Source organism: Caretta caretta, chromosome 8 (genome assembly GCF_965140235.1).
Source record: "Caretta caretta isolate rCarCar2 chromosome 8, rCarCar1.hap1, whole genome shotgun sequence".
In the NCBI taxonomy this organism is placed as follows: Eukaryota; Metazoa; Chordata; order Testudines; family Cheloniidae; genus Caretta; species Caretta caretta.
Window position 1 is genome coordinate 28287303 of NC_134213.1, and position 15828 is coordinate 28303130.

The 15828-nt window shown below is 37.0% G+C and overlaps 1 protein-coding gene across 2 annotated transcripts in view; it reads left to right on the forward strand.

The window, feature by feature from the left end:
• The window catches only part of TENM2 (teneurin transmembrane protein 2), a 2093216-nt gene that overhangs the window by 1094894 nt on the left and 982494 nt on the right, over nt 1-15828 (forward strand). For both annotated transcript variants that reach the window (XM_048860042.2, XM_048860041.2), the window contains one exon: nt 1474-1586. The gene's annotated coding sequence lies outside the window, so the exon portion shown is untranslated. The remainder of the gene's footprint in view (nt 1-1473; nt 1587-15828) is intronic.

Below are 15828 nucleotides of genomic sequence, written 5' to 3' on the forward strand. Positions count from 1 at the left end.
TCGTAGTGTAGACATGGCCTAAGTGATATTATTGACACTGATTTGCCATTCAGTGGTTGTGCAAACTAAGTGTAACTTACACAGGTGGAATGAGGGATAAGCAGAATCGCACTGAACAGGATGATATACAAAATATAAGAGAAGGCAGGGGTTGAGGGCACCTACTTATTCATCTGTCTTCTTACACCCACCTCTTGTTAGCTTTTGTTACAAACTTCCCTTTCACCCCCTCAGCATGGAAGTTACACCTATTCAGACCTACTTATGCTCACACCAACTTAAACCACCATTTATATCACATCTGAATTAGATTCATTTTTACAATGACAAGGTGGGTAAAGTGGTATCTTTTATTGGACCAATAAAAGATATTGCCTCACCCACCTTGTCTCTCTAATATCCTGGGACCAACACAGCTTCAGTGATACTCATTCTGAGAATATCCTTTGGTGTGATCAGGTAATTAGTGCACCTTAAAACCGTCCAAGATTCCATGTAGGATTAATGTATAACCATAGTTTGCTCTCTAAGCAATCTGTAATCATTTGATATTTTATGGAGAGCAATAGACCTAAAATACAATTGTGTCTGCACATTTCCAGTGAGCTCCTGTTCAATAGTGCCTGGTACATCAGAAAGCTTCTGTTTTAACCAGCAGCAAATTTCATTTGTTTCATTAAAAGTAAACTGACAATATTAACTATACAATATGTTAATGTAGCATTGCTTTTTGACAGCAGTCATAACAATTGAAAACAGCTGTGTCTTTTATATAATGATACTATATGTACCTGTGTTACAATACTCCTTTGTTAGACTTAGAGACATGAGCTGAAATCCTGGCCCCAATGAAAGCAATGGGAGTTTTGCCATGGACTTCAGTATGGCCCATGGTGGTTTATTTTCCTGCTCTTACTGATTTGAGACTCTTTGGACTTCTGCTGTTTGAACTCGTTAGGCAGAATGACCAGTCACTGGCTTCCAGTTGTTTTCTTATTAGTGAAAATCTGCATTCCCACTGCAGGTTGGCTCCTGTGTTTTCTTCATTTCATCTTCTGACTGGACTCCTAACAGAGCAATCCGTTGGCCAGATAGGCAGAAACCTGTTATGACTGTGCCCAAATGACTCCTTCTACCACCTCACCCCCCAAATTGTGGTTTCAGGGTAATGAAAAATCCAACTGAAGAAAATGTGGGAGTCTTCTTTTAGAGAAAGGGGTGCAGGGTAAGAAAACAATCTTGGACACCACTGATTGGTATCTTTGTCTAGTAGTTCTGGGCAGCAAAAGAATATCCACTGGCCTAAACTATCTAACGTTTCATTGCAGAAACCTGATCTGCAGGGATGGGAAATCTCTATTTCTTTGCTTAGGGAACAGATTGTGAAAGCTACGGGCACTGAATTTTTTTAAATCTATATTTATGGTATTTTGTGATTTTTCTCTGAACTTTATACATTTTTCTTTCTTCCAGACAGTTACTTCTTGCTTTTTATTGCTAAACAAATTTGGAGCTCTGTCAGTTTGTGTGGAGTGGACATCACCTACAAAGCCTGTTGAATAGCGTGTTGAAGGTCCACCACCTTGGTGAGTGGAATCATAGTTACAATTTTATGTGGTGTTCTGATTCAGGTTTTGTTTGTATTGTTGACCAAAGTGCTTCAATGCAGGCTTTAAAAATGCCTTTCCAGATTTCTGCAGGAAAGTGCTTTTTGAGGAGAAAAGCAATTTGTCCTAGCATTTTCCTTTATAGAAATCTGCTTCAATCTCTTCCAGCCCAATTGAACCACTTCAGAATGCTTTACAAAGAGAAGCCTGCCCTTTCTCTACCTGCATGGATTTTGCTTTTGTTTGAGTTGCCTATCCTGAAAGAAAGACCTGTATCAAATGGGGCTTTTAGGAATTGGTTGTTGTTGTTGTTAAAAGAAATGGTTCCTTGTTCAAGATGGACCATTTATTCAGAATCCTAGAGCAGTAAAGATTGTTTAGCCAGTCAAAGCAATTGGCTGACTGCATACTCCTAATGTTTTAAATCTGCATATAATATAAAGTGCAAAGGAAAGATAAACGAGGGAAAAAATCCTGTGAATTGTTCGTTCTTTCATGGTCCTCCAACTGCCAGCCAGAATGCTCACAAGACACCCTATAATTTAATTATGTTATACATACCCTCTGGGAATTCATATAATTATATACTCTAGCACACTACCCTAGTATGTCCAGTAGAGAAAAGCAGGCTGTCTTTTTAGGAGCGGCTCAAGAGGAGAAAGGAAATATAATCCCTTGAGTTGATGATTCCCCTAGAAAAGTTAAAACAAATTTAAAATGAAATAAATCATTCTGAGCTCTGTACCCTTCCACAGTCCTTAATTCTACTGTATACAAATTTTGAGCTATATCTGGCAATCCTTATTCAAGCCAAATTGCCATTGAATTCAGTGCATGTTCTGATTAAATAAGGATGGCTAGATTTGGCCCCTTTATTAAAAATATTTAATTGAATTTGGTTTAGTATTAAATTTCAGCTGTATAAATATCTTTCAAACCAGGCACTAGATACCTTTTGGGCCTGATTTTCAGAGGTGCTGAGCACTAGACTCCAGTTGAAGTCTCAGTGGACTAGAAGGGTTCAATGCTTCTGAAAAATCAAGCCCTTCTTCAGCATTCTATTTGTTACAGTGGCTCCTTTCCCACAAGCCATGCAACTTCTTGGCACTACGAACTGACAACTTCTTTCTTATTTCCTGACTGGGTAACTTAATTTTCCTGCAATTTATTATATCATTAAGGTCACTGCTATGAAATTATGATTACACTGCTCCTAAATTTGCAACATTTATATTTGTTTTTATATAAAAGTTGATATATATATAATACAGAGAAATTACGTGAAAGCTAACTGAAAACAAACTAAAAATATATATGTAAAACAAACTCCTTTTAAAGAGAAGAAAATCTGGTATTTTGCAAATCTAAGTATTGTTGTAGTAATTATTTATTATATTTATAAACACACCTGTCACCTTCATATATAAATATGAATTTTATTTGGTCATCCTAAGGATCATGGAAAGCTAAGAAAAATGTGTTTGAGCTGAGATTGACTTTAGTGCCCCACACTCTTTAATAATCTTCTGCTTCCTTGCACTGATATGAAGTAACCCAAAGTAGGTATAAACTAAATCCTGGAAGAGATATTTTTCTTCCAGGCAGGCTTGGAGATCCTTGCTCATAGGCAAAGGTTGTTTAATGGAAATGTTGACTGGTTAGACCTCAGTGATGCTCAAGAGGAATAGAAAACACAAATATCTTCTCTACCAAATGTACAAGGATTTTTTTAGTGACAGTTTCCACTTTGCTCCCATATCTAGTGGTAATGCTCCTTGAAACCATTTTGAGGCTATTTCCTTCTAAATTGCAAGAGAGTTGCTGCCAATGACAGCTGACCCTCATATCAGCCTGAATGTGTTTGCCCAGTTTCTGAGGGATCTCTTCAATGGGAGTTGCCAGTCACTCCAACAATGCTTGGATTTAATTCCACGGTGTAATTTGTGTAAGGAGAATATAGCTTTCCTAAGTCATCTCTTTATATCTGTGCCTTAAATTCACACTCAGTCCTCCAGTGGCTGCCCTAACAGGCTGATTAAGCACCAATCCTTTTGCCAAAATGCATGGACTTTATATTCCTCCATCCCTCCTCTGCTCTTGTTATCTTGAATCAGGACAGCTTGTTTTTTTTTTTTTTTTCTGTTCTTTATATATTCCAGATGAGTCTCAACCTTATACCTGAGTTGTTCTCAACGTTTCTTCCCAATTTCATATTATGTCATGTTGCAGTTTTCAGGCTCCAGTTTTATCATTTTAGGGGAGGTCTTTAGAAGGCCCTGTTTTTCCTTCCTTGCACTGCCACGTACCTTCTTTAGAGTCCCTTGTTTTTGCCCACTGTCTTTTCCTTGTTCTAACTGTCAGGGCAGGTCCCAAAAGTGTATGTCAGAGAGGAATAGTCTCTCTTAGTTTATGTCTAAAACCCCAGTTCTCTGGACCCTGCCATGTCTGCAATGTTTGTCGTTGTACAATCCATCTACTTTTTATTTATTTTATTTTTTAATCAGTTTAATATTTTCTGATTTATTCTGTGCTAAATGTTAAGTAAAGCATCCTGTAGGCACTTGACTTTAATAATATTGCAACAGAATGACGTCAGTTGAGTTACACCATGATTGTATTTGGTAAGATGTATATTTTAATTTATTTTACATGAGAAAGGAGCCCTATGCTCATGGTACTTTAAGACTTAGGGTTTGATTTTCCACTGCTGTATATTTTGTGTAATATTTTTATTTGTGCAGAGTGAATGTAAGATTCTATCATCAAAGTGTGTGGAGAACTCTGAAATGATTGTGTTTTACCCCTACTTTGTATAAGATGAGGTGTAGTATTGATTTTAAAAAATATATTATTTGTTCTTACTTTTGTCATGGTGTATGGCTTTGTCTTTTGTTGGCTTTTTTGACATATATCCCCTAAATATCTAACATTAATCTTTCAAAAATGCAAACACTATACATTTTTTTTTAAGTTTTCTGTTAGTCGTTTTTTAAGAAATGATTTCATTACTTTTAATGGATTTTTTAAATTTTTATCTATTTTTTGCTTTTAAACTGAAAAATAACAATTAGAAGCTACTGAAAAGCTGTCAGCTCTGTGAGCACTGGAATCACAAAACCAATATAACTTCTCCTCATTGTCTATTTCTTTATTTACTATTTTAGCAGTAGGTGCAAGGAAAGTTCTGTTCTATGCAATAGTTAAAACTGTTAATTATAAAGTTGTCCAAAGTTGTTTGAATATTATTCTCCCATGCATTTATCACTTTTTCTTGCAGTCATCCCTGATAATTTGCAATATAAGTGCAAATTTATTTTGATGGAGTACTGAATAAATATAACATTGGCCTTAATAAAACAGCACTTTATGTAATTTTCTAGCATCCATAGAGTAGGGCAGAAGAACAAGAATAAATATGCAGTTACAATGAGCCATGATGTGAATAATCTAGACCAGTCTAGAATTAGGACAGCTATCCAGAGGGATCAGATATTTTGAAAAGCATAGTTCCCTAAACTATATTTGAATGAATCAACTTATTTCTGTAAGTGTTAACATTAAAGATATGGGACCTTAACTTTTGTACTCCAGTCTTCTTTGATGTTGGTGATTTTGATGTTACTGGGAAGAATTGTGTTTCTCCTGCCAACTAATGTTGTCCCATCTGAACATAGCAGTTTGTGCATTCATAGACTTGGCTGAACTCTGCCAAATTGGCAGAAATAAGATAAACCATTTTGCAACTGCGTTTAGTAAGGTAGGATCTGAATTGAAGGACGTGGATGAAACCCAACTGGTCTCATGTCCTACCTGCATAGCTAAGAGAGAATTCTTTTAAAAAAATGTTTCATAGGACTCCAAGAGATTTATGAAAGATTACAGAATTCAACCAGTACAGTAGCTCGAGGGTGGTAAAGAAGAGGTCAGCCAAATCTCCTAACATCTTTCATGGACTTACTCCAGAAATCAGTTGTCCTAAGCATTTGAAAGCTGTGAAGGAAAACGAAAAGTATACAAAAGATATAAAGATTTTCAAATCAAATGTATTAATATAGCATTTTAGTTGATAAAGGTCATCATGAGAAGTCATACAGGTAGAGTGTCATTCAACATGGAGAAAAACTGAATAGATTGTAGAAAAGTTTTAGAAAAATTTGGCTGATTGTTGTAGAAGGAACAAGGTTAAATGTTGATAAAAAAGTGCAGATTGCCTTTAACTTTTTCAATCAAGATTATTTTTAGAACTAGAACCAAAATTTCTACATTCTGTGCTGAAAATATTTATAATTCATATACTTTTCTTAGTCTTTAGTGAGACACAAACTATCTGTGCAAGAATGGCTGATGTATAAAGAGACTAGGTGGGTGAGATAATATCTTTTATGGAATTAACTACTTTACCCAGCTTGTTTTCCTGATATTCTGGGACCAGCATGGGTACATCAGCATTGCGTACAATGATGTATAAAGAGAGATTCCAATCTTGATCTTTGAGTTATCTAACTAAACGTATCTTGTCCTATATGTCACAATTGAAAACAGCACTCATCCTTATAGTTCTATCTGTGGATTATCTAATGGGTAATTAAGGTGAAGAAAATATTAGAGGAAAAAATGTTTCAGCTTTACTGTGTGTTCTAGAATGTAAGTAATGTTGAAAATACATTAGGAAAGGTACAAAGCAACATTTTAAAGAGTGACCTGGGTGGTCAGAATCTAGATTAGAAAATTTGGAATGGCAAATATTGGTTGTCCTGGGAAAACCAAAATATGAACATTGTAAATCTTGGCAAATGACACTCTCTGTGAGCTTCTATGAGATCTGATCCAAGTTTTATTGAATAAACTTCATCCGGATGAAGAAAAGCAATATCCCAGTTTTACCACTAGTGTTAAAAATGTCCTTTATTTGTGATTTACCTCATTATAACAACTTGTTCTAAAAATATGAAGCAAAAACTTATGGCAAATATAGTTTTTGTGGGACTGATCCTGAAGGGTCAGCAAAACTTGAACAGCACTTGTAGTCACTTCAGTGGAGTTAACTACAGGACTGACCCCTTCGAGTTTCAGAGCTTATCCTGAATTGAATTATTTCAAAGTAAAAAGGAGAAGGGTTGCACCCAGTAGTGTGCCTTGGAATACTAATCTGCTTTCATATGCTATGAGACTCAAAATTCAGACAGACAATATATGTCAGTAGATTACTTGATAAAAGTGTGCCTCGGAATAGGATAAACATGTAAGCAGTTAATGGGTATAATTGGAGCTCAAATTTATTCACTCTAAGGTAATCAGAAGGACACCAAAGATCCAGCTGTTTGAATCATCTAATGAACACCTTCCTTTTGTATATCTACTGATAAAATATTACTGATTTTATTTTTTAAATGGAGAGAAGGAACTCACTATTTGAACAAGTCCCTTCGTCAAAGATGCCACCTTTATTTTCGGTCACATTTTTACAACATAACAGCTAACTGGTCTTTACAGATCAGTTATAAATACAGTTGCAAAGGTAAAGCCTATTTCAGCACTGAATCTGTCCAGAGTTATCAAACTGCTGGTGGATATGCTAAATTGGAAGTTTTGATAGATCTTTTCCAAAGGTGGCTGCAGGTTTTGCAGAAGGGGGAAGATACATGGCCATCACAGTCAGAAATCTAAATGTTCATACCTAATCAGCATTTCAGTGTATCAGGGAAGAACCACCAGCATCAGTTCTCCATCTGACAGCTATATATATTGGCAACAGAAGTTGGGACGTGATTCAGTTACAATAAGCCTGAAAGCAGGCTAAGATGTCATCCTGGAGATGACTGTTATTGACTAAAGGAAAGAAAGTATTACTGGCGAGTGAGATACCTTCTAAGAATAATTCAGTTTTAATATGGAGTCTTCTTAGGATGCTAATAATGCAGTAGACAAACATGTCAGTGGGGCATTGGAGAGTGAAGAGATTATGCCTCAGTGTAACTATGTTGCAACTGTAGTAGGGATATGAAGCAGGATGAGTCATAAAACAAATAATTTTGCTGTGGACTTCTTTCTGCCTTTGGAATTAAAGTTGTCAACGGAGAATGTTGCATAGGGTATTTCAAACCTGTGTTTTGGGCCCACTGGAGCTTTTATTTTAAATAGCTGACACGTCAAAGGGCACAGTATTTTTGAGTGTGTGGGTAGGAGATTTCACTTTACCTTGATGGCATTGTCCATTTTAATATATGTTCAAGGTAGTATGCATATTTAGTTAATAGTGGAACTTAATTTTATTACTTCCAAGACTTTTACTGTTATTGTTAATGTAGTGTCTTAAGTGCACGTGATGCTTTACAAAAAGCATCGAAGACAACTTCCCTGAACCAAGTTGTTTACATGGTAAGGCTCCTTTCCTGCAAACACTCATGGATCTGCTTAACTTTCACCATGTGAATTTTTCCATTTAAATCTTTGAAATAATTATGTAAGTAAGTTTTCCAGGATTAGGCCTAAAACAGAAATAAGAATCATAGGCAAAGGTGAGACTAAACTATTCAATGAGTTTGGAAAAAGACTCTCTTCTGAACAGTGAAAACATGGAATAATTGTCAGAATACCCCAAAAGGGTGATATTACTGACTGTAACAACTAGAGAGGAGTTACATGACTCTGCTGTAGGAAAAGCCTTCTGCAGTGTGATACTACACAGGATGAAATAGGCAGTGGATGCAAAGCTTAGAGAAGAACAGGCTGGATTCAGCCCCAGGAGAGCCAAACTCATTGAATTGTGCTTTTTGTCAAACTTAGTTCTTGCACATACCCTGTTCCCTCACAAAGAAGTACAAAAAGAAACACGGAAATCACCAGGTGGCAAAATGAAACATCAGATCAACAACATCTGCATGAGCTCAAGATTCAACTTGTCTGTCCAAGATGTAAGGGCATATCAAACAGCAGATGCTAGCAGTGACTACAATATTTGCATTGCGAAACTGAAATTAAAATTGAGAAAGATCAGCTTTCAGTAGAAGGAGGTAAAGAGAATCAGCAATATAAATCTGAAATCAAAAGAGTACTGCCAGAAATTCCAACTTTAACTAAGGAACAGACTTGAGGCACTGCCAAAGACAGAGGAAGGTGAGAGACAGACTGGACCTGAAGAAAAATGGGCAGTGCTCAATGTGATTCAAGCTGCAGCTGGACATCGTCACAGACAGAGCAAGAATTGTATAAGCCAAGAGATGTGGCATCTCACTGAGGAAAGAAAAGTACTGAAAAGCAAACTCCTGAATGCTAAGACCAATGAACTATTGGAAAAGACACTGTAGGAGTATAAGAAAGCAGACAAGGCAGTGAAAAGCAACTCAAAGACATAGAACAACTGTAAGTATGTGTAAGATGAAGCTGCTGCTTTGCTAGAAAACTACAGAGCCATTACCAAGTGACTAAAGTCCCTTGTGGACGTTTCAACAGAGGACACAGACCAATAAAAAGCAAAGATAAAACATAAAAAAATATAAAAAAATGTTTATAACTGAGGTAGAACGGAAAAACAGATGGGAAGAGCTTTTCATAAAAGTCCCCAATAGACCCAACACTATTTCAGCACCAGTTTCTGACTAAACATGTGAACCTGATCAGCTTGACATTAACATCAGTCCAATAGAGATGTCAGGAGTACAGGCTGCAATGAAAAAGCTGAAAAATAAAGTGACAGGAGATGATCCCATCAGGGTCTCCTTATTTCCCCATTACTAATCTATTTAAAGTATGAACTTTCTGCTGGAGTTATGTACGTATAATATGCAAAAGTGACCAAATCCTCAGCTGCATTTTGGAGTCAATGGAGGTACTTAGATTTACAGTAGATGGGTACTTTATTTATATATTACAGTACTTGATGTTCGAGATAGTTCTTTGCTGTAGAAGTGTGCATCTTTTAAATTGTTCTTGTTTGGAATTAGTTGCAGCATAACTGGTATGTGTAATGTTTGGAATAAGAGCTGGAAGTTTAATGTCAGATTACTCATTTTGCTCACACAGACTATTGTGGTTTTCCTGACTTTACCAGCTATTTAGCATGTTACAGAGTTGTCCTCCTTTGACAATCAGCATCTGCAGCCATTCAGGGCATATCAGTTCTACAATATGTATATATGCATTATCTTTAGTTAAAGCGTCTTAGGATAAATATTGAAGATTACACTGTAGTAGAAAAACTATAAAACAAAAATTGATCCAATGTTTTGCTATGCAGTAACTGAACTACTGCTGGTTATTTTTTAAGTAGTTCATGCTCAGTCAAATGAATTTTCCCTTTTTAAATGTGGAAGTTGCATATTTGCCTTATCTCAGTAGTTTGTTTTTTAACTCAATCTCCTTAGCAACAGAGACATCTGTTTCTATTCTCTTAGTCATTACATCCAAAGAAAGTAGCTGCTTCAAAAATAATAAAGGCAATTTCTATGAATTGGGTACTTTAATTGTTGCCAAGGCCCCTTAGTGTAATAATGAAGCATGCAAAAATTGACAAAGATCTTTTAATTGATGTGTATCTAGTTATCCATGTTGGTTAGCTGAGATATAAAATATCACCGGTGAGTTATTGTGTAATTTACTATGTGACGCACATAAAAAAAGTGATCTTTACTATTTCTTATTTATTTTAGAGACACTGTGATTTTGCAGATTGCTTTGTAACTAATCATTCTTTATGTTGAAAGTAGAGGGTACATTGGCCATTAGTATGCCTTAAAAATAGAGAAATGAATACATTTGGATTACTTTTGTAATATGTCTGAAAAAGACAAAACCTAATTAATTTAAAACAGACACTTGTTTATTTTATAGTAGCTTGCTTCCACATATCGTGATAGATTTTTTTCATCCCTACTAGAGCTTTTGGTAAAGTGATTTAATGCCGTCATTTGGCTTTACAGCAGCTTTACACTGAATACCAGCCTATTTGTCCCATATTGTTTAGAATTCCTATAGCATATAAAATTGGCTTGTGTAACACAGAAATTTAGAATGCAATCAAGGATAACATTCTCCAGGATCTGAAAAGCTTGACAGGGAGCAGGGACTTACCTTTTGAGAGTTAACTAGGGAGGACCGGTGCCTCCAGCACCACAACCAGTGCCCTCACTGACTCTCTTTGAATCTGTGGATGGATGACTGCCTACCTACACACACTTGACAATTAGTGTAAAGTGCGTAACCGTATCTGTAGAGACTTGAATGTGAATACCTAGCTCCTGGCACTACAGAGATTTCAGTGACAGTAGTTACTTCAAAGGAATGTCAACAAGATTACCTTAATCCTCATCAGTAACTTTGTTTGCTACTGTTTATGTCAAAATAGATGCCATTATTTGGCAGTTATATTGGGGATTTCGGAAAAAAACCTGTATGTATATTTAGGAAACTCATTTTAACTTAACGTTTAGGGGATTTGTGATATTTTCTTAGAATAAACTTTTAATATATAAATACATATTTATAAGTGCATTTGAATAAAAGATATAGGGATTGGTTCTCTCTTCATTTACACCACTTTCATACTCCTGTAACTACACTGACTTCATTGGAATTTCTCAGGATTTGTGGGTGTGAACAGAGAACAATCAGGGGGAGGGTACCTCTGCCTTAAAGGAGTTTCTGATATAAGGAAACTGAGGCACTTCTCAAGCAAATATTTTCTAACATATAGACTGCTGCAGTATTTGTGTACAACCTTCATTTGGAGCTCAGATCCTGCACTTTTTAAAAATATATTTTTTCCATAATTGTCTTACAATTAATGCCTCTAGTGTTGTATTTTATTTGGTTTGGTTTCCGTTCCTTCCTTTCCCTCTTTCAGCACATCTGTACAATGAGAGCCCCATAGTTTAATATTTTCTTGGACTCCTTTGCAGGACATCAGTCACCTTCTCTGTCACCAGAGCTGCTATGTAACTCTCTTTAATAGTATCAGTAATTGAGTGTGTGCATCAGGGAGAAACAGGGCCCTTGGTCTTGACCCAAATCTTACCCAAGTGACCAGCAGATTTACAGCCAAAAAAAGACTACAGAGAGGAGGGGAGCACATTAAGCTCCCATATTTCCATCCTTCCCTCACTTTGATCTCTCTCTCACGCTATAAACATAATTACTTAGGGCAAGTAAGTGCCTTGGGGAGTACAAGGAGCTGTCCCAAACAACCCTCTGCGTGCAGAGTGAGGGACAATCATGGTCCATTCAGAGAGATGACTCCTTCCCTGGTGGAACAGATTGCTCTGAAGGAGCAGCCATGGTGGGCAGGAACTGGGGTCTTAGCTCTTGTCCTTTAAAGTGGCCAGCAGAATAGGCTGGAGGAGCAGCCTGCATTACACTCCTATGCAGCTCAGAGTTTTGGAAGGGAGTGTCTTCTGCACGCCACCTTCTATTCAGGACTGTGCTCATAAACTTTAAGGCTAGAAGGGACCATCATGATCATATAATCTTACCTCCTGCATATTGCAGGCCACAGCACCTCACCCGCCCACTCCAGTAATAGACCCCTAACTTCTGACTGAGTTACTTAAGTCACTCAGATCATGATTTAAAGCCTTCAAGTTACAGAGAATCCACTAATAACATTAGTTTTAAACCTGCAAGTGACCCATACCTCATACTGCAGAGGAAGGCGAAAAACCCCCAGGGTCTCTGCCAGTCTGACCTGGGGGGAAATTCTTTCCCAACCACAAATAGGGTGATCAGTTAGACGCTGAGCATGTTGACAAGACCCACCATCCATACACCTGGGAAAGAACTCTATGTAGTAACTCAGAGCCCTCCCCATAACTGGCCATTGGAGGTATTTGCTACTGGCAAGCTACATGCCATTTTAGGCAGTCTCAAACTATCCCCTTCATAAACTTATAAAGCTAATTCTTGAAGACAGTTACGTATTTTGCTCCCACTACTCCCCTTGGAAGGCTGTTTCAGAACATCACTCCTCTGATGCTTTGAATCCTTTGTCTAAATTGTTAACTTAAAATTGAAAAATTAAAAATTGTTGTTCTCTTCATGAGTACATTTTTGTACATAATAATTAATCTCCATCAGTTCATTGAATTTTAGTGTAGATATAGTCTAATTTTAATGGTTTAATTCTAATCTAATTTTATAAGGTTTATGTACTGATCTTAGATAGGAAGCAATATACAATTAGGGTTAATCTAAAATTTGTTCAAAGCAGTGTATAGATTTTAAAAATATATGTTTTAACATAGAATTAGATTCGAAAGCTTCCTGGATTTGATATCCACAACACTGATGATTTTAGAAAAATGATTGGGAGATGGCTCATGCACTGTGTATTTGTGCTATTGCTCTAGTTTCCTACTCTCATCTTTGTAGCTACCTTTTCTTACAAAACATGACTCCTTTTCACTTCTCTCCAGTCCTGTATATCTCTTCTTGTAAAGGCAAATGTGCTAACTGCTTTCTAAGCCAGTTTGAAATGTGGCTCTGGAGTTGCATAGGCATATGTTTTCCTTCTTTGTAACTATAAGGTTCTTTAAAAATATTAGTTAAAATAAAGATGAAAGGCCAGATTCCATCTCCGGATACAGCCACTTTGCATTCCTCTGCTGATGCTTTGGGCCTGTAAACTCTGTGGGTCTCCTCAGCTGAGAATTCTGCCAGTATGGGGGAGTCATCAACACTGCTGTGCTCTATTGATCAGCACCTTAGGTCTGTTACCTGCTGGAGTACAATAGAGCATCTCTGAAGCTCATGTAAAGTACTCTGAGGCTGCAAAGAGTCTGCCCAATAAAGCATCTCATTTTAACCACAAACTAATGGAGGAAGTGATCTCCTCAGATATTTGTTTAATAACTCTGTGCCTAGGGAATTAATTCAGGCTATTTTCAGACAAATTTTGAACACCTTGATGAGCCAGAATTTGAATCACAGCTAGGAGGACAGGATCTAAATAAGATAAAGTGACACCAAATCCTACATACCTACAAAAGTATTCCAGAAAGATAGAAATTAAAATTAGTTTGGCTATTTTGCAATGAAAGTCATTCTAAAAGTCTGGAAATGCATGTTTTTGATATTGCATTATTTTAAAATTGTATTGGTCAGATTTTACTTTCATTACACCCAGGGTAAATTGGGAGTAACTTTACCAAGATCATTAGAATTACACCACTGTAAAAATAATGCAATTGTAAGGAGGATGACCTCTCTAGTCAGGAGAAAAGCAGATCAAAGATACTAACTTAAGTTACTGGTCCAGGTTGCTAGTGTCATTGGAAGGCTCTTTGGTGTCCTACTTAAAATGAGTTAGTGGATGCAGTTCTTAGTGAACTAGGAGTGCACACCACAATTGACAATAATTGGCAATTTCTTTAGCAGCCTTGGCAGAGATGCCAGGAACTTGTTGGGCTTGAAACTTGAACTACTCTCTCATCCCTAGAGTTGGTTCCTCCACATGAAGTTTATGGTGCATTGGCAGTTCACTGTGGGGAAACTTGTGCTCTACTTATTCTTCTGGCAACTAGAGAAATTTAAGATAATCCGCGACCCTTCGTGAACACTAAATTCACTTTAAAACAGAACATAGATATAGAATGTGGCCTTGATCCTGACCCACCAAAGTCATTGGCAGAATTCCCATTGAATTTAAATGATGCTGAATCAAGCCATATGTATAGCTTTCATATATTTAGGGCAGTTGCAGCCACAATTTGTTTTAGCATCTTTCTGTACTGTTACAGTGCACACTCACCATGAGAGCACTCCCTTGCATCAGGGTGTGATATTGCAGGACTCTGTGTCTCTAACACTATTTGCAGGTCATTGTCTCTGTGCACTATTTAGCCTTGCAGCTGAGAAGCATCTAAGTCCAACCCGCTTCAGGGTAACAAAAGCTCAAACTAGTAAGCAGAGTCTCTCAATAAATCTACCTTCCTCTGGGCTGATGTTCTGTCTCCTTCTTCAGCTACTCCTGAGTTCTCTTCCCCAGCTCTGGAGCTTGTCCCCCAGCTTCAGCCCCTCAGAATGAGTCTCTTTGAGGTCTTTGCTCTGTTGCAGACTCTGACTCAGGTTCCTATACTGTGGGTCCTCTCTTCACACTGACCTCTTTCCACTTTTAAGGGTCCCTGGTGTCCACAAAGTTATCATCCAATGTCTTCTAGTTCCCCCGTCTGGCTGAGAAGCAACTAAGTAGATACATCTATTGCACCTGGGACATAATTAATTGACTGTTAACCCCTATCCTCTTTCATAGAAATGCAGGACTAGAAGGGACCTCAGTAAGTTATCTATTCCAGACCCCTGCACTGAAGCAGGAGTAAGTATTATCTAGGCCATCCCTGACAGGTGTTTGTCTAACCTGTTCTTAAAAATCTCCAATGACAGAGAATCCACAACCTCCCTAGGTAATTTGTTCCGGTGCTTAACTACCCTTACAATTAGGAAGTTCTTCCTAAAGTGTAACCTAAATCTCCCTTACTGCAATTTAAGCCCATTATTTCTTGCCTTGCCTTCAGTGGTTAAGAACAATTCATCACCCTCCTTTTTATAACAACCTTTTGTGTACTTGGAAACTTTTACCATGTTTCCCCTCAGTCTTCTCTTGTCCACGTACATTATTTGCTCACTCCAGAGTGATCATGGAATATCTGATGTGCTGTATAGCAGTACTGCTCTTCAACACTGTTTTGTGTTAAGGGGTAAGAACACCATATTTCCTCGAAGTTAATGTACTTAGGACCCAATTGTGATCTTACTTGGAGTAACTCTGTAGAAGCCTTTGAAGATAAAATATTGCGAAAATTTTAAGAGAGAAATCACAATCAGGTCATATCCATGCAAAAGTCTTTATAATATATATATATATATATATATATATATATATATATATATATATATATATATATTTCCACAGGCAGACTCTTAAAATACATTGTAGCATTTTAATAAAATTATAATAAAAATATTTTATCCGTATAACATACTGTTTTGTAGAATTCATTGCATTCCCCAGAGTCATGTGGAACCTGAAAAAAGTACTTTTCATCCACCAAAGGAAATACAATGTTTGACAACATGCATTTGTCTACAAAATGCGATGCAATATCTGATGAAATATGCTTTGTCAATAAAATAAATTGCCAAACAAAATGTAATCCTTCTTCAGAATGCATTTAGCCTACAGACTGAAATAAGCTACTTCCACAAAGTGCATTTTGTTCTTTGAATTATTTTG